General features: G+C 38.1%; 1 protein-coding gene across 14 annotated transcripts in view; it reads left to right on the top strand.

Moving 5' to 3' along the window:
* LRRC4C (leucine rich repeat containing 4C) overlaps positions 1-24,848 on the top strand; it is a 566,727-nt gene that overhangs the window by 270,902 nt on the left and 270,977 nt on the right. Inside the window, exon 3 of one of the 14 annotated variants that reach the window (XM_075426767.1) lies at positions 10,849-10,902. The exons of the other annotated variants lie outside the window; for them this stretch is intronic. The gene's annotated coding sequence lies outside the window, so the exon portion shown is untranslated. The remainder of the gene's footprint in view (positions 1-10,848; positions 10,903-24,848) is intronic. 14 annotated transcript variants of the gene reach the window in all.

The following is a 24,848-nucleotide window of genomic DNA, read 5'->3' as shown; positions in this document are numbered from 1 at the left end:
CTTAAAGTCCTGCATGAGTGTGTATCTGGTATTCTCTCTTTTGGTAAAATTTTTTTTTTTCTCTTATGGGAGAAAACCCCACTGTAGCGTATCGGGTAAAACAGAAACTCTAGCAGTGATTCTTTGGACATTATGTGTGTTGTAGATATGTGGTTCTGGAGTGGTTCAGCAACCCAGCTGAAATGGGTAGCAGGTGTTTGAAATTTGGCTGCTGTGTCATTTCCTACTGTTTAATTTGTTGATTTTAGTGTCAAAAGGAATTACGGGATAAACTAATCACCTGAGTGACATTAAGAAATTCTGTTCTTTTTGTTGCTCTGCCTGACAGTTGAGCAGGTGAATTGTGGCAAACATTATTGCATCGACTGGAGTAAGCATTAGGGTCATTGAAGGGTCAAGTTTTCCTTCTTTGACTGAATGCACTATATTGCTTTCTGAACCCTCCAAATGGCCTAACACCTCACTCACTTATCTCTTCCAATAAAGCATGTTTGACAGAAAATGCAGTCTCAGCTTCCTACTCAAAGGACACGCTAGAGATGCAATGGAGTACCTGCCTGTCATTCTGTTGAATTACCCTGTTTGTGAAGAAGCTGATGGTGTTCTTAAGTGGCTTCAATAATCTACCTCACCTCACTCTCCCTGGGAAAACAATTTGGCATTATTCTCTTCTGGAAGACAGCAGAAACAGCTAGAGCTTGAAACAGGGCAGAAGTGTTGGGTTTTAGTTGCAAAAGTCCTATAGAAACAAAATGCATACTGATCTTTTCAGCTTCACTGAATCTGCAAAACTGGATGTAGAGACAGCAGCTCAAGTATATCTTGACTTTAGGACTTTGTTTACATTTGAAGCAAATGTAAACAATGAGTAATATGAAGAAGATTGTTATGTGAGAGAATGATGTTCATGAGAAAATTCAGGACAGACTTTACTTGGTCTAATTCAGGATAGGGCTTTACTTGGTCTAATTACTTCATTTTAGATGATTTATAGTAGTATAACATAATATAGTATAGAGCAGTATAGTAGTTTTTTCTGATCGTATTATCTTCAATTTACCCAACAAATGAAATATTAGGAAAAAGATAATAGATACTGAACTTCTACCAGAGCTTTAATGCACAGCAAGTTAAGGCTAGTTGGTAAGTTGCAGAAATGGGAGCTGAAAAGTCAAAGTTTCAATTTTTGACTCTGCCATGAATCAAATTCATTTCACTGCTTCATTGTATCTGGCCTTGGTCATATCACTTAGCCTTCTACTTTGTCTGTTTTTCCATTTAGCTCACTGCTTAAGGATCTCAATTTTTATACATTAGCACAATCACTGACAGTGATAACTTCTGAGGCTACCTATTGTTATACAAGCATTTGAGAAATTATGTATTTACAGTTTGTGTACATTGACACACAGTTCAACAGAAAATAAAAAGCTGACTAGTCAGCACAGATGTAATATATTTATGAAAATATATCTTCATGAACTTGATAGTCTTATTTGTCACAGCATGTTGAGAAGCCCAAGTAGGACGGACATATGCTGCCTCAGAATTTAGGTGCGGGAGAGCTGTATGGAGAAACAGATGTGATTCCACTTCTTGGAGGAGGAGGAGATTTTAGAAAGGTAACAGGTTTTAAGCCATGAATTTCAAGCAAGAGTACACTCTTGATGGGTACATACTCAGAGGAGTTTTATTTTTTATCTTCCATGAGCATTTGAAAAAGGTAATTTGCAGTAAAAAGTCCCTTCTATTTGAGGTGTAGAAAATATACAATATAGATGTCATGGATCTTTTGTTGAACTATTGAGAAGCATCTAGTTATGAGCTGTTATCTTCAACCCCTTTACATTTACTATATCATATGTTGAAATAAAAAATCGATTGTTCTATTTCCTACTTCTCACTTTTCTTTGAAAAAAATGCATGTTCAGTAAATGTTCAATGCTCATAATTTATTTATTTTTTAATGGTGTGGAATGTGACAATAAAAAGCTGAGAATCCTGGTCTTGGATACATTACAGTTCTTTTTCTCTATAATAATTTCTAATCTAATAAACTTTTCTAATATTATTGGTGATACTCTTCTAGATATCTCATCTTTTTGTGACTTTGTAATAGTTTTTGACCACCCTTTCATCAGAGTGCGTGCCATCCTTAGCAGTAGAATTTTGACATCTCTATCCGATGTAGCATCTCATCTTTCTTGTATTTATCAAAAGTGAAAATTGTTCAGAAATGCTAGTAGTTTTCACTGTCTCTTTTAGAGGCACTATGTGCTCTGTGGAGAGTAGCTCAGAGATGGAAATGTTCAAGGTTTTGCTGCTGTTCTTAGAAAGTTTTCTTCTTAGAAGCATGACAGCAGGAAGTTATGCAACTGATGTTTTGCAATGTATTAAGATGTTGACAGTAATGATGTTGTGACATACATCTCATTGTCCACCAAAAATCACTAAATAATACTCTTCAAAGTGAAAGACATGGATAAGAAGTGCAGAGCCATGGAAAAGCTATGGTAAAATACCAACGCATAGAAAATATAGTAAAATATGCTTTACTTGTTTAATGAAACTTGTCTCTTTTCAAGTATATTTAGTTTCAAAGACAAAACAGTGAATCATAATAACATACAATCAACACTTTCTTGTGTGCTAAATGTAGGTGTTTGCTGAATCTTCATTTAACTACAGTGAAAGAAAAGCAACTTTTACTCACCTGAGAATACCTGCATAGAAAGCAGCCAATCAACATGAACATGACTGGACACAGACACATGCATTTTTCATGGCAGCTAAAGAGGCCCTATTTGCAATGCTTGACTTTCAGTTATGGATGACAGTGTGTTGGCATGGATACTGAAAGAAGTGGTCTTACATGCTACATTTGTCACTCTTGTTCTAACGTTTTTCTGTGGTGATGTGAGTGTTAAGAGTGGTTTCTAAGTATAATGGGTTTGTGTGGCAAGGTTTTGTTATTGAGGGTGCTACAGGGGTGACTTCTGTACGAAGCTGCGAAAAGCTTCCACAATGCCCAGTAGAACCACTGGCCAAAGCTGAACCAATCAGTGATAGTGGTAGCTCCTCTGTGATAACATATTTAAGATGGGAAAAAAACCAATAACCTGCTGCAGAACAGCAGCTGGAGAGAGAGGAGTGAGAATATGTGAGAGAAACAACTCTGCAGACACTAAGGTCAGTGAAGAAGGAAGGAGAGGAGGTGCTCCAGGTGCCAGATCAGAGGTTCCCCTGCAGCCCATGGTGAAGACCTTGGTGAAGCAGGCTGTACCCCTGCAGCCCATGCAGCCCTCTCCTCCCACGGTGTAGCAGATATTCACCTGCAGCCCAGAGAGGACCCCACAACAGAGCAGGTGGATGTGCCTGAAGGACTGCACCTCATGGGCAGCACCTGTGCTGGAGCAGTTTGTGAAGACCCACGTTGGAGACCTTCATAGAGGACTGTCTCCTGTGGGAGAGACCTACGCTGGAGCAGGGGAAGAGTATGAGGAGTAAGGAGCAGCAGAGAATGATGTGTGATGAACTGACTGCAACCCCCATTCCCCATTTTCCTGCACAGCTCTGGAGAAGGAGGTAGAGAAAGCTGGGAGTGAAGTTGAGCCCAGGAAGAAGGGTGGGGTGGGGGGAAGGTGTTTTAAGATATGGATTATTATTTCTCATTATCCTACTCTGGTTTTGATTGGCAATAAATTAAATTAATTCCCTGAGTCAAATCCATTTTGCCCATGACAGTAATTGGTGAGTGATATCTCCCTGTCCTTATCTTGACCCACAAGCCTTTATATTTTTTCTGCCCTGTCCTGATGAGGATGGGGAAATGATAGAGTGGCCTGGTCGGCATCTGGCATCCAGCCAGGGTCAACCCAGCTCAATCATTTAGAGTTTAAAAATAGGTAAAGAAGATGAGACCACCTTTCCATCCATTTCTTCCTATTGCTGTACACAGGTGTGTGAATTACAGAATCACAGAATGTTCGGGATTGGAAGGGACTTCTGTGGGTCATCTAGCCCAAACCCCCTGTCGAAGCAGGGTCACCTACAGCAGGCTGCACAGGACCGCGTCTAGGTGGGTCTTGAATATCTCCAGAGAAGGAGATTCTTATTCTCAAGGCTTTTTTAAATAATGACTGTTTGGTAGTTATTGTACTAGTGCATCCTAATTCATCACACTACAGGAAAACTTGGTGATGAATGAATGATGGCCCCTCACAACAAATCATAGCTAGGAGGCTAGACCGAACACTGAGATGTGTGTTTCCACAAGTCACTACTCTAAATGGCAATTGAAATTTTTCAGGGGTCTGTACCTAGTTTTGAAAAAAGATGATGAATGGAAAGATAGATAATTGAGAGTAAGACGTTTGATATATTCATTTACTTAGAATCCTAAATGAAGTTATTTGGAAACATCATACGTTTTTTGTTTGCAAGATGTGACTTCTAGTGCAGGACACAGCTCAGTAAAAAAATGGAATTCCCAGCTGCTCTGTAGGTAACATTATCTGTGCCTGCTTTGCCCTGTGATATTGATAACACCATACATCTTACCACAAAAAAGGCTTATACTAGCTCTCTATCACTACATTTGTTACTTTTGCTGAAGTTTGACTTTGGATTTGGATTTGATTTTGTTCTTTACAGCCAATCTGATTCTCTGTTGTCTTCTGGATATATTTGGATTTCTGAACTTTCCTAGAATAACTCAAAATGCAAATATGAATTCACACAACCCTTCCCCTCACTGTTCTAAATCTGATGGAATCATTCAGAGTCTGAACTGCTATCTTTGTTTAACATAGTAGGTTCTGCTGTCTCTTGAGGGATTGACTGTGGACTTTCATATTGTGTGTTTTGTGGTACGCAGGCCAGTGTTATGTTGCTGCTCTCAGAGTGGGAGCCCCTTGGGAATGGTGCTGGTTTTGCTGTATGTTACATTTTACCCTGTGTGAAGCATTATTCTGAGATAGAAGCACATGAGCATCCAGCTTTTACACAAGACCTGAACTCTCTCAGGGACAGTTCAGCCGTAGGGAAGCAGTTCACCCTGACTGCTTTCGAAAGGTAGTATTACTGCTCTTCATTACTATGCAGGTATTAGTGTATTCATGACTTGAAGAAACTGTGTTTCTTTCCTCTTGCTGTAATGCAATCAAATACTTAGCAGGGCTATTACTGAATATAAATCAATACCACCAGTGCAATAATGCAAGTCCATCTTTTTCCTGAGAAATGGAGAATGGCAAGGGTAGCAGGGAAGGGTACAGGCAGTCACATCTCATACATATCTCACTGGATATTGTATGCAAGAGTTACATTTAATGCTTCTGCCCATTTGTCATAATTGCAGCTTGTTGCATTGTACTAAGTAAATCCAAAGAAGAAATAAACCTAGGAAATGCAGTAAGAAACCCTGAATTTCCTACACTGTTTTCAGAGAGTGAAGAAGTGAAGACATTACTTAAAAGGCTTATTTTTTGGAGGGAATACATTGTTAAAAGGAATGTATACATTTCAGAATTAATAGTACAGTTGCGTAAAAATGAGGACTCTTGTTTAACAGAGTAGAGGAACAGAGGATGAGAGAGAGGAGACATTCTGTACTGCTGAACTTTCCAAATTTCACTTTCTGAGACTGCAGAAAATGGGATATAGTCAAACAAAAATTACCTTTTAAATAACGTTTATATATAAGAAAAATATTTCTCTCTGACTCATAGAAAAGTACAAAAGGATACCAGAAGATCCTTCAGCCCATCTCTGGGCATCTCTCTGTCCACCTCCTCTAGAAGAGAACCCCTGCACTGTGTAATTCCTGAAACATGATCATCTAACTGGATTTTAGAAGATTAGTGATGCAAACTACACTATGTGTTCACTGCTTTCTTGCAGAAATTGTCCCAAAGTGTGTCATCTTTGTGGCACTTACATACTTATTGTTGAGCTATCCAGAATGGTTACTGAGAAAAGTTTAATCTCTTTGTAATAGTCTTTTATATTTATCAGTTGTGTTTTCTCTAAACTGAACAACAGCTATTCCTTTCATTTACTGTCACAGAGTAAGGATTCTAGATCAATGTCTGATGTTCTGTTGACTCTCTCAAACTGATTGACGTCTTTCTAGCAGTGTGGCTTCCCATTACAGAAATAACTCTGAGCTGAAGCCTTACCAGGGCAGGGTAGAGTAAAAATACAATTTCCTTTGTCTCACAGACAATTTCTAGTCTATATGTTGAGCTTTCGTAATTACTTTTTTTCATTAGGCTGCTGATTTTGGCTTGGGTTCAGTTTCTGATCCACGATATTCCCTTTGTTGTTGATCTGTATGGGTCAGTCCTTTCTGAGAAGACTTCAGTCTGAATTATTTAACCGTAGCGAATATTCTGTTATCTCTTGGTATATCTTGATAAGATTAGGTTTTGTGCTCAGAAATGTGATGAAAGACTTGACAACCCTTCTGCAAGTGAGAGTTGAAGCTTACTATCCATTAAGTATTTCACTTACCAGGAGCAGTTTTACTTAAAGTGGCACATCGACTGCTGCTATGAATGCTGTTTTTGTGCTGAGCCCTTTAGAGGCAGTCTGCTAAGACATGCTCTCTTCCATCACTTCATTTGAAACAACTTCACTCACAGACTTATGTATGTGTTTCCTGGAACGTGCTGAGAGTATCTGGTAGTATACCAACCTGCCTGTGGGCTTTTTGTAACACGTCTTGTCTTTTTTGGTTGGCTTCATCTCATCACTGTCATTCACGCAATGTGTCAGGAAATGGATATGAAGTTCAAACCCTTTTTCTTGGAAACCCACTGACTTTTTGTCTCCTCAAATAATACTACCATAGGAATGAAACTAAGGCCTGTTTGGAATCAGAACTTTGGGCTATTGTCCATCTATACTAGAGGCATTAGTTTTTGTTTTAGCTCTGTCAGCTAGTGTGTGGAAAAAGAAACACAAAGTGTAACCACTATGTATATATGTATAGACACACTTGGATTTCACTGACTTATGCTTGTAATTACATATTTTTATCTTTATATTCCTGTTCTTTGGAGAATGAGTTGCTTTTTCTCTGGCTAGAAACTCTCATATATATGATTTAGATACCCTGCATATCAATAATAAATAACAACACAGATTGTCAATTTTGGGATAAGGTTGTTCATTCAGTTTGGTTTGTGTGTGTTTCTGAATAGATTATTCTTCTAACATAGCCTTTTAGGGATTTATCAAACCTGTGGTGAATTTGGTAAACCAAATCAATTTTGAGAAGTTCTTTCTTTTACCATTTTCAAAACCAGAACATCTTGATTTTTGTAACATTTTACTTAGGTTTTTTTTATTCATTGATATTTATAGAAAAAAATTATTTTATAGAAACACTCTAAGATGAAAAAGTGATGTTTTCCTCCATTTCATGAAATTCATATTCACTTAGAGGTCTTTTTTTTTTTTTTCATGTTAGTTGTTTTGTCAATTCTACATCAAACCAAACAAATCAGTATAAGCAGATTCATTCTTAAAATCATCAGTGAATCAGGTGTGTAACTGTCTTTCTTACACATGTATTGATGTAAGTAAGAAGCATTAGGTATTTAGAACTTGTGGAAGTTCAGATAGTTTTGATGCTAAGAACCTTGAGTACCCATATATGGGTAAATAAACAAAAGCATGTTCATTTTCAGTGGTTCTACACCACAAATTTTCCTACTGACTAAAGTAAAAAGGCCAAGATGCTACACAGAACTTCTAGAATAGTTGCTACCTATATTTGTTTGGTTTTTTGTCTACTGATTTAAATCCTTAATTGTGCATTCACAAGAAAAATACAGATTTTTCATAGTAAGTATTAGGGTTGACAGATTTTCATTTTTTACTTCTCAAGTTCCTGCAGAATTGTATTACATTTTTAAAAATGGCGAGAGAATAAAAATACCTTACTGTTCTGTTAGAGAAACTTTAATTATAGTGCTTGCAGGTGGGAAGAGAGACAGTAGGTCATGTCTTTATTAAAACATATCTAATTAAGTAGTGTAGATAGAGCTTTCCCTTCTTACGTTGTGCCTCCTTTTTGATAGAAATCTGACAGCTGATTGGGCTGGAGTTGAAGAGTAAGTTTCAGGTCAACCAGTGCACTCAGGTGTTGCTTTCCCATTGAAGCCACACTCAGCCAAGGCAACAGGAGTCAGTTTTAATGAGGCTGGTGCTGCCCAAGAAGGACATAGATCATAAATTAGTCATACAAGAAAAAGGAGACATAAAGGGACATACCGAGCAGATAAAACAGTATTAGCAGACAAAGAAAGGTGATTTCCTACTGAGGGCACTCACAGGTCCTTTGAAATAAAAGCAGCAGATGGCAGGGGTATTGTTACCAAGTTGGGATGGTAATTCTTTAGAAACTGATTATTGCCAAGGATATTTCTCTGATGAAGAATCAGAGGTGGGGTTTTCTGAATTTTGGTTGATTGTCTCCCATTAGTTCTCATGGAAGACAGACCACTTTGGACTGTGTCACAGTTTGACTCACCCCGTGGCAGTGATGTCAATATTGTGTTTAAAACCACATGCTCAAATAATATGTCCAAGTTGTGAGTTTTGATGGAAAATCTGAAGCTTGGATTTATGGTGCCTAAAATTAAACCCTGAAAGAAAATCTATTTAGAGAAGTTGGCTTCTTATCTGTGAAGGTGCTTACACTTCTGTAGTTTTCTTTCCTGCTTCATACTGGAACACAATGTGTGCCCCAAATGTTAGTAAATTTATCCACATAATGAAAAGATAATTTAAGAAAATGATGTCAAGTTTGTTTTCTCAAAAAATAGCTGAGGCAAAACTTGAGTAGACAGGGCTTAGTGCCTGTAAATGTCTTTTATTATATTATTTATGATGATTTATTATGCTTTAACTACCAACTTCTTAGACCTCTTAAAAATCCACTTGTGTATGTAGAGTTTGAGCTGCTGTGTTATGTTGCTGTTGCGCTATTTTCAAGTTATCCAAACCCAGCAAAATTCTTACAGAAGCCAATTACATTTTGCATGTGGGCAGGATTTCAGGACAGGAAACTGGGGCCTGAGGAAATCAAGCCATTTGCCTAGGGTCACAGGAGTAGTCTGAAATAGAGTACAGATAGGAAGGATTTCTATGACAGGATCACAAACACAAGGCTATCATTCATGCTTGTAAGTAATGGATCTGGGTAGAAATGTATCTGCTTAGTTGATACATTTTTTTTAAGATTAGAAAATATTACAAATACACTTACTACTTTATTTAGAAAAGCTCAGAAAATATCAATCTTGATATTCTTTATGTGTATGGACTGTCATTATAAAAGCTATTGAATTATATCTTTTCAGCTGATTGTTTGGATTTGTGCATCGTAAATCAAATAGCTCACAAGTTTATTCACTGTAGGCAGAAATAGTTGTGTTGTTCTCAAGTCTTTCAGTGCAGCTAATTCTTGCAATGCTGCAAACACTAACTACTGTGAGTGATTCCAGCGAAGTCAATTGATTTAATGAAACTTACTCAGACTAATAAGAATGAAGTCACTGCTGAAAACTAAGCTATGATAAACTATGTTTTTTGGGAGAACTTGTGCAAAAACCACTGTTGATTCTAGGGACATAGTGGCAAAATATTTCAGTAATTAAACATGTCAGAAAAAGACATGTTAAACTGTTTCAAGGAAGAACTCATTCCTGGTGTGAGACAGTGATTTATTTTTTAGGTTTCACTTGAGTATACAGAAGCTAGTCATGTTGTGGGCTAAACTAGATTAACACAATTGCACATTCCCACCATTTCAAGCATTTGAAACCTTGAATTAGATCCTAAAAATCTCTATTCACTTGGTTTCTGAATCTCTAAGTAATTGGATAGTATTTTCAAGTTTGGGTTTTTTTGGATTTTTTTGGATTTGTTTGGGGTTTTTCTTTCCTTTCTATAAATGTAGCATTAGAATGTGATTTCTGCAAAAAGTATGAAAATTAAGATTTTGTGAAATACATTCATTCTTGGAGTAGTGCTTTAAAGATACAGCCAGCATAACAAAATATGTGCTGCAATAAGAGGAGCTGTCAGCATTACTAATGATGTAAGACTTGTGCTTTTTTCAAACTGTCTGCTTTCTAAAAAGTGACTAATAAATTTGGTCATTAAGTGTAATTAATAGTCATATGAATGAAAGACAAATGATATATTAGATAGCATGTGTGAGTCTTTCTTTGCCATTGTGGATTTTAAGAAAGCAGTCTCAAAGTACATTTCTAATAAGACTTGTATAGAGTGATAGCACATTGGTAATGACATAGATCAGTTTCTTGAGGTGGCAGGGCTCAGAGGCTGCAGACTTCTCGAAGACAACTGAATGTTTCCTTTCTGTACTCAATATATCAGAGCATCTTGGCTTTTCTTCTGGCTACCAACACAGAAGTTCACAGAGATAAAAACCCTTGTTTTTAAGAGAAATACACACCTATCAAGAAAATGCAGGATATATTACTATATTTATTTGTGCAGTCTGTGATCTCTTACTCTTCCTGTTGATGGTGTTTCAGAGATGGTAACTTCAGTGTTAGCAGCAGTGAGCTATGAAGCTGTATATTTCCAGGCTTTCCTCTGACAAGTAAAAAGCCTAGAGGAAGATTTTTTTTTTCTTTGCTCTCCTGAGAAGATGACTTTTAATTCTTTGGCAGGAAACCAACATGTTTACTGGAAGAAAGGAAACTTTTATAAACTTGGCATGCCTTTGCCCTATGTTTTGTTTGAATGCCTGATTATTTTATACTACTTAGTAAATGTACTAATTTAACAATGAAATCTCAATTTCAGGAGAAGAGCATAGGAACAGGAAGAATAAAATATCTGTATTGCCTAGCCATAGAGGTAAGCTACAGTTAATGGTTCATTGCAGCATATTCTGCACCATCTGCACACAGTGGTCTGATTGTGTCAGCCAGGACAACTGGATGCCTCCCTGGTTTGGCAGATCTCAATACCCCTCATGCTCAGAGGTGTATGGGGGGATCAAAATTAAGGAATACTCCAGTGTCCCCATAGGTAAATTCAGAATCCTAAATCCAAGAGTATGGTTCTTGAAACCCCTACCTTGGGAGGCTTTTGTTTTGATCATGACACTTCCCTGAACAAATGAAGTTTTGCATGCTCAAAATTCTAGTCTGTTGATAGGACTAAACAGTGTCACTTCTGTCCTACATGCTAGTGGTAAGGGAATATTGGGGGGGAGGTGAGGGAAATGTGAAGAAAGATTAATTTTCCTATAGGAAGGCCTGCATTTATTAGAAAAATATTTTAATTCTCGTGTTCTCTTCCTGACATAGAAGCATAGAATCACAGCATGGTAAGGGTTGGACGGGACCTCAAAGATCATCTAATTCCAACACCCCTGCCATGAGCAGGGACATCTTCCACTAGACCAGGTTGCTCAGAGCTCCATCCAACCTGACCTTGAACACTTCCAGGGAGGGGGAAGCCACAACTTCTCTGGACAACCTGTTCCGGAATCTCAAACACGCTGGTACTTTTAAAATGTTTTAAACAAAGAGGTAGAGGTCTAAAACCTAGGTTGATCTGAAAAGGTTACTGAACTAAGGTTCCTCACTTCCTGAATGTTATTAAGGATGTATTGAACAATATCAATCAGGAATGTTTTAAGAATAAACACACCTTGTGAAGACAGACTAGATGATATTTTGAGCTTTAACCCTACCTTATGTTCTGTGTGTAATCAGGTATTTCACTTCCAAAAAGAACAGTCATACAGACTTTAAGAATTCTTAGAAATGTTCAGGTATGCTCCCCAATTGTGCTGTCAGAGAGCTTTCCTTGTTTAGCTGTTTCTTCAGAATACATCTCTTCTTATTCTTAGACTTTCAAACAGGCCTGAATAGCTTATGTGAAAACATACCCACTTTATCTTCTAAATCCTCAGGAATTTAAAGAGTATGTAGGAGTTGGGGTCCTGCTTGATTGTCCCAATAAATTACTTCTTAAAATCCCCTTCATCAGCTATTAGTTAACTTTAAAAAACCACAGTAATTCAAGCTGAGTTAAAGTGAAAACTAACAAACAAAAAGTGGTGAGTTTTGCTTTATTTTTATTAAGTGGAAAACAGGGAACAAAATTTTTGCAGATTAGTAAAGACACAGATTTACATAATTATAAAGAAACAAGGCTGTCTTTGAGTAGCATTTAGATTAGCTTCAGAAGTTCCTGTTTGGATTGGCTGACTCATTATTACTTGTGCTCTGTTCTGTGGAGGACCATATTCCGAATATTCCTCGACTCCTTCACAGTACTGTTCACACAAAACCACTGCACAAACCTTGTTTAACTCAGTCAGTTGAGAGACTTTTATATACTTCTGAAGTTTCCTATTCATTTGATCTTATTTCTTGCTGATTATCAAACATAGAACTCAATAATAATTCCAAACAGAAAAATAACACTTTTGCATCTGACATACTGAACAAACTGACAAAGAGGACTTATGGGCTCAATTGAAAACAACTAAAATATGTATTCCAGGAGGTTCCGGGAATGCATTGGTGATGACTTCCTCCTCCAAGTGATAGGGGAGATCACCACGATGAGAGGTGTTATGCTGGACCTTGTCCTCATCAACAAGGAGGGGCTAATGGGGAATGTAAAGGTCAAGGGCAGCCGTGGCTGCAGTGACCACGAAATGGTGGAGTTAAAGATCCTTAGGGCAGCGAGGAGAGTGCACAGCAAGCTCACTACCCTGGAGTTCAGGAGAGCAGACTTTGGCCTCTGCAGGGATCTGCTTGGTAAAGTACCATGGGATGAAGCTCTGGAGGGAAGAGGGGCCCGAGAAAAGTGGTTAATATTCAGGGATCACCTCCTCCAAGCTCAGTAGCAATGCATCCCATCAAACAGGAAGTCAGGCAAAAATGCCAGGAGGCCTGCATGGGTGAACAAGTTGCTCCTGCACAAGCTCAGGCACAAAAAGGAAGCCAGCAGAGGGTGGAAGCAAGGACAGGTAGCCTGGGAAGAATACAGAAAAATTGTCTGAGCAGCCAGGTATCAGGTTAGGAAAGCTAAAGCCCTGATAGAATTAAATCTGGCCACGTACACTAAGGGCAACAAGAAAAGCTTATATAGGTACTTCAGTGATAAAAGGAAGACTAGGGGAAATGTGGGCCCTTTCTGGAAGGAAACAGGAGACCTGGTTACTCAGGATATGGAGGAGGCTGCGGTACTCAATGACTTTTCTGCCTCAGTCTTCACCAGCAAGTACTCCAGCCACACGGCCCAAGTCACAGAAGGCAAAGGCAGGGCCTGGGAGAATGAAGAACTGCCCACTGTAGGAGAAGATCAGGTTCGATACCATCTAAGCAACCTGAAGGTGCACAAGTCCATGGGACCTGAGGAGGTGCATCTGCAGGTCATGAGGGAACTGGAAGTTGAAGTCGCTAAGCCTCTGTCCATCATATCTGAGAAGTCGTGGCAGTCTGGTGGAGTTCCTAGTGGCAGGATAAGAGGAAACGTAACTCCCATTTTTGCAAAGGGTAAAAAGGAAGAGCTGAGGAACTACAGGCCGGTCAGTCTCACTCCTGTGCCTGGCAAGATCATAGAGCATATCCTCCTGGAAATTATGCTAAGGCACATGGAAAATAAGGAGGCGATCGGTGACAGCCAACATGGCTTCACTAAGGGTGAATCATGCCTGACAAATTTAGGTGGCCTTCTACGATGGGGTTACAGCACTGGTGGATAAGGGAAGAGCAACTGATGTCATCTGTCTGGACCTGGGCAAAGCATTTGACACTGTTCTGCACGACATCCTTGTCTCTAAATTGGAGAGACATGGATTCTGTGGACTGACCACACTGACGGATAAGGAATTGTCTGGGTGGTCGCAGTCAAAGAGTTGCAGTCAATGGCTCGATGTCCAAGTGGAGACCACTGATGATTGGTGCTCCTCAGAGGCTGGTCTTGGGACTGGCGCTGTTTGACAGTGGGACTGAGTGCACCCTCAGCAAGTTTGCTGACAACACCAAGCTGCGTGGTGCAGTCGACACACTGGATGGAAGGGATGCCATCCAGAGGGACCCTGACAGGCTTGCGAGGTGGGTCTGTGAGAACCTCATGAAGTTCAACAAGGCCAAGTACAAGATCCCACCCCTGGGTCAGGGCAATCCCAAGCACAAACACAGGCTAGGTGGAGAATGGATTGAGAGCAGCCCTGAGGACAAGGACTTGGGGTGTTGGTTGAGGAGAAGCTCGACATAACCCAGCAGTGTGCTCACGCAGGCCAGAAGGCCAACCGTATCCTGGACTGCATCAAAGAGAAGTGTGGCCAGCAGGTTGAGGGAGGTGATTCTGCCCCCGTACTCTGCTCCGGGGAGACCCCACCTGGAGTCCTGCATCCAGCTCTGGAGCCTTCTGCACAGGAAAGACAAGGACCTGTTGGAGTGAGTCCAGAGGAGGTCCACAAAAACAATCAGGGGGATGGAACACCTCTCCTATGAGGAAAGGCTGAGACAGTTGGGGTTGCTCAGCGTGGAGAAGAGAAGGCTTCAGGGAGACCTCATAGCAGCCTCCCAGTACCTGAAGAGGCCTACAAGAAAGCTGGAGAGGGACTTTTTACAAGGGCATGTAGTCATAGGACAAGTGGAAATGGCTTTAAACTGAATTAGGGTAGTTTTAGATTTAGAAATAGGAAAGAAATGTTTTACAATGAGAATGGTAAGGCCCTGGCACAGGTTGCCCAGAGAAGCTGTGGATGCCCCTTCCCTGGCAGTGTTCCAGGCCAGGTTGGATGGGCCTTTGAGCCACCTGGTCTAGTGGAAGGGGTACCTGCCCATGGCAGGAGGGTTTGTACTGGCTGATCTTTGAGGTCCCTTCCAACCCAAATGATTCTATGATTGTATCATATGCATTGGCTTCAGCTGACAACAAATACATAAACTACAATGCTGCTTGTATTTCATTTTTTGCTGATATTGGATTGAATGTTTTAGTGGCTCTGAGTAGGCAAAAACCATTAGGAGAAAAATGTTATTGGAGAGACTGAAGTTTAGACAGTATGCCAGATTCTTTTTGGATGTAGTATGTTTTTGTAAGCCAAACAAGGGAAGTCTCGCAAGATATTTAATCTTCAGCAACATTGCTCTCAGACATCCTCTGAGGCAGTTACTGAAATAGTCCTGAACTCAGTTATGTTCCCTCTGTGCTTTCCTATACAAAATTTATTGACCTCAAGTAAAGCTGCCTTTGCAACCCTCACCATTTGAAGTTGCAGAGAATGCAATACTGTAAGTGCAAACGAGCTTCTGTGAAATTCTGCCATGTTCTTATTCTTAGTATCAGTGAAGTGTGAAGACAGGCTTGTGATTTTCACATCATATTTCTCAAGTAACTTATTAAAACTCACTGTTATGTTCTAGAGATGATCATTAATGTGAATAGCTCCATTGAAATGAATGAAGAAAACATGTTTTCTCTGATGTATCTTCACAGTCTTTTTCAGGCTGTCTGTTAGCAACACTACCGTATATGAAGTTTGCATAGAGAAAGTTACTTTCACAATCATGAGGTCTAGCAATAGTTTGTTGACTTCTTTCTTTGCCAAGGTTACAGATCCAATACTTCAAAGACTGATAAGCGAGACTGGAATCAACAAAAAATGTCTGTTTATTTTTTCAGTGCTTATTCTCAGGGAATTACTTTCAAAAGGCCGCAAGTGCAATGAACAATTAACTTGGTATGCTGTTATTTCATTAATCAAAATTTGAAGGGGAGTGGCTTTTCTACGAAATACTTACAACACTTGTAGTCTTTTGAGATGCTAAAGGGGAAACCGTAATAGAACATAAACTTGATTTGTTTGCTGTCTAGCAGCGGGTGGTCTGTTTGTTCATTTTGATTACTTATTATCAAGTTTAATTATTTATTGTCAAGTAGCTATCTCCTTGAAAAATAAAATCCTGGTGAAGCATGCTCAAGTGGAAGGACTCCCACTAAATTCTTGCTTCTATGCAATATTATTTTACAGTATGGTGTTCAACTGTTGGCATAGACTCACTGTACCCAGCTGAAAAATGCTTGACATTTGGTCATGTTTTGACTTAATAACATGTTGAGCTATGCAGATAGTTTATTCACATAATTTGATTCTTTTTTCAGTAGTCCTGCTGAAAAATAACGTAATTAAATGGTTTCAGGTTTTCCCAGCATTTCATTTGTCATGTCGGGTTGAATGAACCCATCAGAAATGCTTGATTTCAGACATTTTTCTACAAAAGTAGTGGAATTTTTGAAACAAATACCTAAATTGCATGAAGACTGGAAACAGGGCATGAAATAATGGTTGTTGTGATGACGTATCTATCACTCTCCCAGAAAATGGTATTTAGAGAGCTTAACTGACAGGTCAAATAATATGATTTAGCTTTCTACCTTTTAGTGTGTTTTTATATGGATATTCTACTTCTGCAAACAGCACTTTTTCCCTTGCATGATGTGCTGTGTTTCCTTAACACAAGAATTCCTGTGGATATTCAACTATTTCTGATGGATATATTCAATTTATCAACTATTCAATATATCAACTATTCCTGATAGATAGTTTGAGTTACTCTAAAACTTAATTAAATATAATAATTTACAGAATAATAATTTACAGACAGGACAAGGGGTAATGGGCACAAACTGAGGCACAGGAAGTTCCGTCTGAACATGAGGAAGAACTTCACTCTGATGGTGACGGAGCACTGGAACAGGCTGCCCAGGGAGGTTGTGGAGTCTCCTTCTCTGGAGATATTCAAGACCTGCCTGGACAGGGTCCTGTGCAGCCTGCTGTACATGACCCTGCTTCGGCAGGAGGGTTGGACTAGATGACCCACAGAGGTCCCTTCCAACCCCTACCATTCTATGATTCTGTGATTCTGTGAACATTACTGATTTTGAATAATAGACTTAGTAAGTTATTAACATTTTCTAAATATACTGTAAAATAGTTTAAAGTCAAACCTAGGGATTGAATTCTGTTTAAAAATTTGTATGACTGACTACTTTTTTATTATTTTTAACAATATTTTAAACATGAAAAACTTCTCCCAAAACCAAGGTTATTTTTTAACTGAAAATTTTGGCTATCAAGAGAGGTTTATATGGAAATTTTTACCTAGAGCCAATGTATGAACATACGTTGTTACTCATGTATGTTCATATATCCATCATACTTCTCTAAATGTTTGAAATAAAGTCTCCATGTCATAAAATAGTGATGAATGTATCTGGGAGGCTGAAAGAACTAGGATGCAGAGGATGAAGTGAGAGCGTGACTATAGTTTAAACATTAAGGTCTCATAATTTTACTTATAACTTAATTCCGCAGTGTGGAATGACAGAAACATATGCACATTCAGTATACATTTTAAAGTAGAAAAATTAAGGAGACTTGTAACAGCTTCCCAAATTTGAAACAAATTAATTTGCAAGGATATATGCATTAAAGAAAGTAGACAAAGCCTAGTCCCTAGGTTTAGTTAAAAGTGCTTTTTTAAAAATACATTTTTAAAGGTAATTTGGACCAAGCAAGGAGCACTAATTAGGCATACAGCAGAGACTTCTGATCCTAAAGTACATGCCAGCTACTTTTATGTGCAAACCACTGAAGAGCAGGCCATAACAGCTGCTAAGAATCCTCATTGACATTGCTGCTTGTTAAAATAACTATTTTCTTTATCAGATCAGTACCTAAGGAACAAATTTGATTAGTAGTGAGGTAACTGAAAACACATGTGAGAAAAAAAGCTGAGCATATTAAACCAGTACCTCTCTTATATATACATGTACATATACATATACACGGACTGGCTTTCCTAGAGTGGTAAGTCTTTTACTGAACTAGTATTTTTTTTGTAAATCAGGCATGCAAGCTGTGAATTTGACTTAAAACCAGTGATTGCTGCATTCTTTGTGTTCATCAGCACAACTGTTACAGTTGCTAGAATTATCACCAGAAGGGGAAGGCAGAGGAAATGTAAGCTGCTTAGTTTTTCGCTGGTGCTGATGTTCTTCATTTGAGTAAGGAACATGAAAATGTAAGCAACTGTCAAAATGCTTGTTTTGTATGTCTGTGTTAGTTCTGTGTTACTCCTCTCTGCAGCAAACAATGTGCTTGTAGTGGACATTTCCTGCATGATGAAAAGAATATTTTTCAGTGGTGTCTAGAGTTCACTGTCTACAGTACCCATTAACATATTTCTCATTTTGCACTCTTTTTCTCCACAAAGAAGCTTTTTGAAAATTTGGAATGAGCTATTCCAGTGAATTCAAATAAGATTGCATGGATAAATTTTAATGTAAATTGGGAGGACAGATAATTACAGCTGTGGAAATTAGATTTATGATGATCAAATACACTCCACGAAGGCACAATTATGTACATGGATTAGGTCATGTACCAAAAGGGAGTATAGTGCAGTTGACTATAGCTGTATTTTAAAAGCTGTTTAGGTACCCAAGGCAACATTTAGGAATCTGTAAAATTTTCATGGAAAGCAGGCAGGTCAACTGTTGACATGTCTTTTAAAAATCTGTTCTGTACATATCTTCTTGAGCACCTGGTGTCAACTTGTTTGCAGGATCAAGTCTAAATGAAGCGAAACACACAGTAGTCTGGGCATTAACAGCAAGTAACAAGTTAAAAACAAGTTGAAAACAGACGGTCTTTGACTTGTTTTAGGCCATCTGCTAGGGAAACGTGGTTGTTATCTGTGTAGTAGAGAAGGCTGTGGTACACGAAGTGGTTAGCTAAGCAGCAGACACTATAATGTGCCATAAAATTAATCTCTTTAATGAGTCCATGATCTTCATATTTTGTGGATGTATGAATTCTAGTTTCTGGCCTGTGTCTTGCAAAGTGTTTCATAGTTTTCCCCTGGCTGTAGGATCGAATGTTCAAATACATGAGTCGCTCTTATTTTGGGGGGAAGGATAAATGTATGTGGGGTGTTTTTGTACTGAAGAAAGAGTAATGATGTTTTAAAAACTGGTGCAAAAATTCTGTCTCCAGTCCATGCTGAACTGTTTTTGTGTAAGCCCAAGGCTACCTGAGTATTTGAGATTTTGGAAAGAGTATTTTTAATTTGCTAGAGTATGTTGGAATGCAGTCAATAGATTTGCTGAATACCATTTAATAACTGGCAGAGAATGTATGTCTGGGAAATGTGTTTGTGATATTAAGGGCAGAAAGTGTGAGGAGATTCAGAAGAGACTGTGTGCACTGGAAACCATTACAGAGAAACAACAGGGATATGTTTGATAAGCAGTTAAAGCAAATAAATTGCCAAACTGTACTATTTTACATAAACACATAACTTCTTAAAACTAGGTCTTATGCTCTGGAACATGTGAAAAAATATCTTTGCCATATAAAAGAAAACACTCTGTCATAGTTTAACCCCAGCCACCAACTAGGACCATGCAGCCACTTGCTTACTTCTTTCCCCTACTTCCCTGGTGGGATGGGGAGGAGGGAAAAAAAGAAATGTTGTGTGTTGGGATAAAGACAGTTTAGTAGAAAAGCAGAAGAAGAGATGGTAATAATAATAATATATACAAAACAAGTGATGCACAGTGCAATTGCTCACCCACCTGATGAATGATACCCAACCTGTCCCCAAGCAATCACTGCCCACTGGCCAACTTCTCCAACTTACATACTGAGTATGACGTCGTATGGTATGGAATATCCCTTTAGTCACTTTGGGTTAGCTGTCCTAGCTGTGTCCCCTAACAGCTTCCCATGCACCTGGCAGACCAGCATGAGAAGCTGGGAAGTGCTTGATTACTTGGCAAAAACTGAAAACATCAGTATATTATCAACATTATTTTGGTCCCAAATCCAAAACACAGCACTACACCAACTACCAGGAAGAAAATGAACTGTAAGTCAGCCAAAATCGGGATGCGCCCTTAATATGCATAGGCATAAATTACTCAGTTAATATTTACTTGTTTTTTAAACTCTATTGGATTTGAACTGAAGTATCGAGGCCTGACATTTTTACCAGCTTTGTCATTTGATAGGCCTTCTGTTCTCTGACAAATTAAGATCCCAAATATTTCCTGTGTGTGGGGTTTTAAACTGATACTTGAGAGAAAAAAAAGTTAATTCAGGAGGATTTGAGGCATCTTCCTTACTCTATTGTGCCTTTATCTTGTCAATGTTGACGTGGGCGAATTCAATTTGCAACTCTGAAGAAAACCAGGAAATGCTCTGAGACAGGATTTATTTTATTCTTCACGTGCTTTTTAGTAAATCCGAGGGTAATATGCATATTTTTCTACCATAGTTTTTTGTGTAATGCATTTCACTTCACTGGGTCAGTTGTTTATAGAATATGATTCCTAGTGATTGTTTTTGATCTAGGTTTCCTTTTTTTAGGGGTTTAGATAGATTTAAAGGAAATGCTGAAAATGAAAGACAGAAAAAATAATTCAGCAAATTAATCATATGTGAAAATTGTGGAAATATTCAATAGTCCTCATTTAACTCCTAACTGGAACATTTTGTCGAAAGATTGTCTGCCTCATTTATTCTGGTTTACCATAGAACAAATAAATAGAAAAATTATGTGGCTGCCTCTTGTCATTAAAATATCTGTACCCAAATGTAATTCCTCATGTAATAATACCTATTACAATAAAGTGAGAGAGAGCCTGTTGAAAGAAAACATCATAAAGGGATAGTTTGGAATGGTCTGAAGATCTAAAATTGGCTAGAGTTTGTACAGAGTTATTTTTTGTGGCTGCTGAAGAAATTAGAATAATGCAGTCATCCTGAGCCCTAAATATAATTCAAAGTTGGTTGCCACTAGAAAATAAGAAGTATACTGTAGAATCATGAATTATATTAGAGCAGAGAAATGCTACTCATTTGACAAAACCAGGTTCTTCTGTGATAAAATCATATATTTTTTTACGAAGTCATGCAGTCTTTAGAAGAACTATTACCTTTTTTTTCAGGAAAACATTTAATGATGTATTTCTTTGAGAGAATTAATTTTATAAAACCACATTTTGAGATGTTCTGAAGTATCTCTCTTTTGTTGATTATAAAGTGAGCCTGAACTTTCATGTCACAGTAAAGTGTCTAAATAAGGCAAAACATAAGACTACAGGGAAGTATTTAAAGTCTGAAGGTGGTATTACAATGAGTTTCGTAGAATCATAGAATGGTTTGGGTTGGAAGGGACCTGTAAAGGTCATCTAGTTCAAGCCCCCTGCAAATAGCAGGGGCATCTTCTACTAAATAAGGTTGCTCAAAGTCCCATCCAACTTGGCCTTGAACACTTCCAGGGATGGAGAAGTTTACTGAGGTATTGTTCAGGGCCAAGAATCCAGAAATTCTGTGTAAATGGATAGTGAACTTTTGTGGCCAGCACCAAGTTTAAGGACATTTTTAGGTCTCCGGTTGCGTCTGTGTTCTCAACATAAGAGTTGTGTTTTGGAAGTACATGGACTTCCGAATTAGGAGATCAGCCGAGTTAGCTGCAGATAAAGTATTTTGCATCTTTTATGGCAGGAATTTCCGTAGCCAAGGACTTTGAGCTATGGAAACCCAGTACAAGAGAATGTAGGAAGCAAAACTAGACTCCTCTGGTTAGCTGTGGATGTTTGGCAATGACAAATTAAAAGCTGGTGTTGAAGGAGTATTCTGATGATATTTCACAGAGAGAGCTACAATATAGCAAAATACTTTTGGGTTTTGGTCTGTTAGTTTAGCTGTAAAGAAAATAGGTGCATGTGCCACTATATTTTAAAATATATTTAAAAGTCAAGTTAACATAATATAATATTATATTAATAATATGCTAATATTAACACTAGTGAATGGTCATTCTCCATCTAAGATGGCAGTATCCCCTACTAGTGCTTTAAAAAATTGAATCATTTTGTATATTGCAAAAATGTAAGAATGTTAAGATAGATTCATGGTATCTGTTTAAAATGATGGGTAATAGCTCAGCAAAGGTGTATAAACTTCAGTGTAAACTTCTACCATGTTTAATACCAGTGAGACTGGTTCACAAGTACAGTTCTTGTATGACGCAATTTTTACTTTAAATTAGTGTCTATCATGTCAGTAAGTGACTATCTAATTCTCTATTCCATGCCATGAAAAAGTAGAAGAGTAACTTGGTAAAGCTGCAGAAGGCAAAGAAAGAATGTGGGAAAAGGAGGGAAAGGATGCAAAAGCAATACTAGTTGAAAAATGTGAGGTCTTTTTTTGGTGTGCATATACATATATAAATGTGCTTGTGTCATGATCAGGGCTTGTATCTGCGAAATCTCAAATTTCCATTAAGAAGCAGAAATGAAACTTTGCAAAGTAGCCCATATCTCCAGCATTGCTAAACTGATTTCTCAGATTAAGGTTTAGTGACATTGGCTTCAGTCTTGCAGAGAACTGTGACCCTGATCCAATAAAGTGTGTAAGGATATATTTAATTTATATGAATAGTCTCCTTGTATTAGTTTTATATTGAAATTTAGGTGTATATGCGAGTGCTTCACTGGATTGGGATAAAAATACTCATTACTTTGCTGAACTGAACTGAGTGCACTGAGGCAAAAAATAACCATTCAAAGGTGTGAAGCAGATATCAGTGTTACAGCTGTATAGTAGGGTCCTGTGTAAATATAATTCACCCTGATATTTGGCTCAGATTATTGACATAGTTTTGATATCTGGGGCTTGCAGCTCTGGAATCCCACTGCCACTTTTAGTTGTGCTGTTTTGGTTAGTTCCTACATTAGCAGACAAGGGGAAAAGTACCTGATTTCCTTGCAACTGAAGTTAGGTGAGAGAATGTCCAGGTTTTTTTATTAAGTATGAAAAAATGTGCCCATGCACTTTAGTCCTCTATTGACACACACTGCTTTAGGAAAAGAAGTAATTGTTCAGGGCCACACTGACTTAACCAGGGGATGTGACAAAATGTTATTGTGGTAAGGTGAGATGTGGCTAAAAGCAAATCTGCCAAAAACATAATTAAGGCAAACGAAAGCCTATTTTAATGAAACTCATAGAGAAGCTGATGCAGGAAGAAAATGTGGTTTGAGAATAATTATTTGAAAGCAAAATCATCAAGGCTTATTCTGTGAAGTAAAAAAGAGTTAAGCATTTAATGACAGTTTGAAATTAAATGAAAGTAAAGGATTGCAAATCAATAACAATAAAAAGTGCACTAAACTAATGGGTCCCTTGTTTCAAATCGTAAGTGACAGTTTTGAATTCCAGAGTAAACCCTTAGTGATGACCCTTTTCATTACCATGCAGCAGCCCTGCCATTTTATCTTCCATAGCCGTACTCACTCGGCTACGTTCTGCTTTGATCTATGACTCTATTTGCCATGCCTTTCAGGGATAGGGAAGTGGAACTCATTACTGAAAAACACCCAAGTGATTTGGAAGATAGATTTTCGTGTCACCAGCTGATCCCTGAGGCTCAGCGTCCACCCTTTGTACAGAAAGTTAAGTAAAACCTGAGAAGATGTTTTCCACGTTGCTCTATCAAAAGGGAACTTACTGACCAACTGATTTAATGGACTTATCTGTTTACAGGCACTTCTGTGTCTTCCAGTGGAGTAAGTACTTTTTCCTTGTAGCGAAGAAATAGCTTGGTTGTTTTCTTAGTCCTGTCCCTTGTTTTTAGCTCTGTGCTTTCCCATAGTACCCTGAACCACTGATGCCTGATGAGTAGGAGTTGAAATAATCAGAACTGATTGGAATATTCAAGATAAAATAGCACTATACCATGGGAGAAGATCCTGCAGACAGAGGTGCTTTAGTCTACCCCCTGCCCTCCAATTTCCTTAAATGCTACAATCATCCTTTCCTGTAGACAGTGCTGATAGCTTTTCCTCTTAATTACTTTTAAAATATCTTATTTAGAGAAACAATCATGAGTACCCTACCTATACTGATACATTCATGCATATGCTTTGAGACAGCTGCTGGGTTGTATGAATAAATAAAGGATGACTCAACCAAAAATTGCAGACAGCTTCCTATTTATGAAGAAAAAAAGAGAAAAAGATTTAATGATGAATCAAATCATATGGTCAAGACAGCTATTTAATGTAGAAATAGACAAACAGATAAACTCAATTTAAGCCACTTAACATTAGACACAGTGGCCTCACTTTTTTCTGCAATGACTGAGGCATTCCCTCATATTTTGAGATCTAGGTTCTATTTACCTTTTTGGGTTTTTTCCCAGTATTGCTTACTCTTCAGAATGATCCCTTAAATTTTATTCTTTAAAGTGCTTTAGATATGTCATGTCCCTTTTAATAATTGACGTTATATGAGCTACACTCATTTTCTGAATATTCCCCTAAGTAGAAAAAGTGATTCTTTATATTTTTTTTGTAACATTCACTGGAGAGAATGTTAAACATTCACCTAAAATTCTGCTCCAAATTAGTATATTGAAGAGAAAAGTATCCAAAAAGAATATTGAGAAACCATTCCTGAATATGCACCATGTATTCACTTGCTTTAGCTCAGGAAGAAGTGGATTCAAAGTATATCATTTGAAGGAGTGAATCAAATCTGGAACTAAGTGAATGTTACTGTGAATTAATTAAAATTTGCTTTTAGTTTTTTTGGTGAACAAATTAGCTATAAAATAAAATGTAAAGACAGCAAACCTGCTATCATTTCTTCAGAAGAAATTTTCTGTATCTTCAGAGGAAAAAAATCACAGCTGTTAGAAGAGCAGGTGGGAGGAAAACGTATGTGATGCTAACCGTTCAAGCCCTGCTTTTAA

Source organism: Opisthocomus hoazin, chromosome 7 (assembly GCF_030867145.1).
Source record: "Opisthocomus hoazin isolate bOpiHoa1 chromosome 7, bOpiHoa1.hap1, whole genome shotgun sequence".
In the NCBI taxonomy this organism is placed as follows: Eukaryota; Metazoa; Chordata; class Aves; order Opisthocomiformes; family Opisthocomidae; genus Opisthocomus; species Opisthocomus hoazin.
The sequence above is the reverse complement of the archived record's forward strand: the minus strand, read 5'-3'. Positions and strand labels throughout refer to the sequence as shown.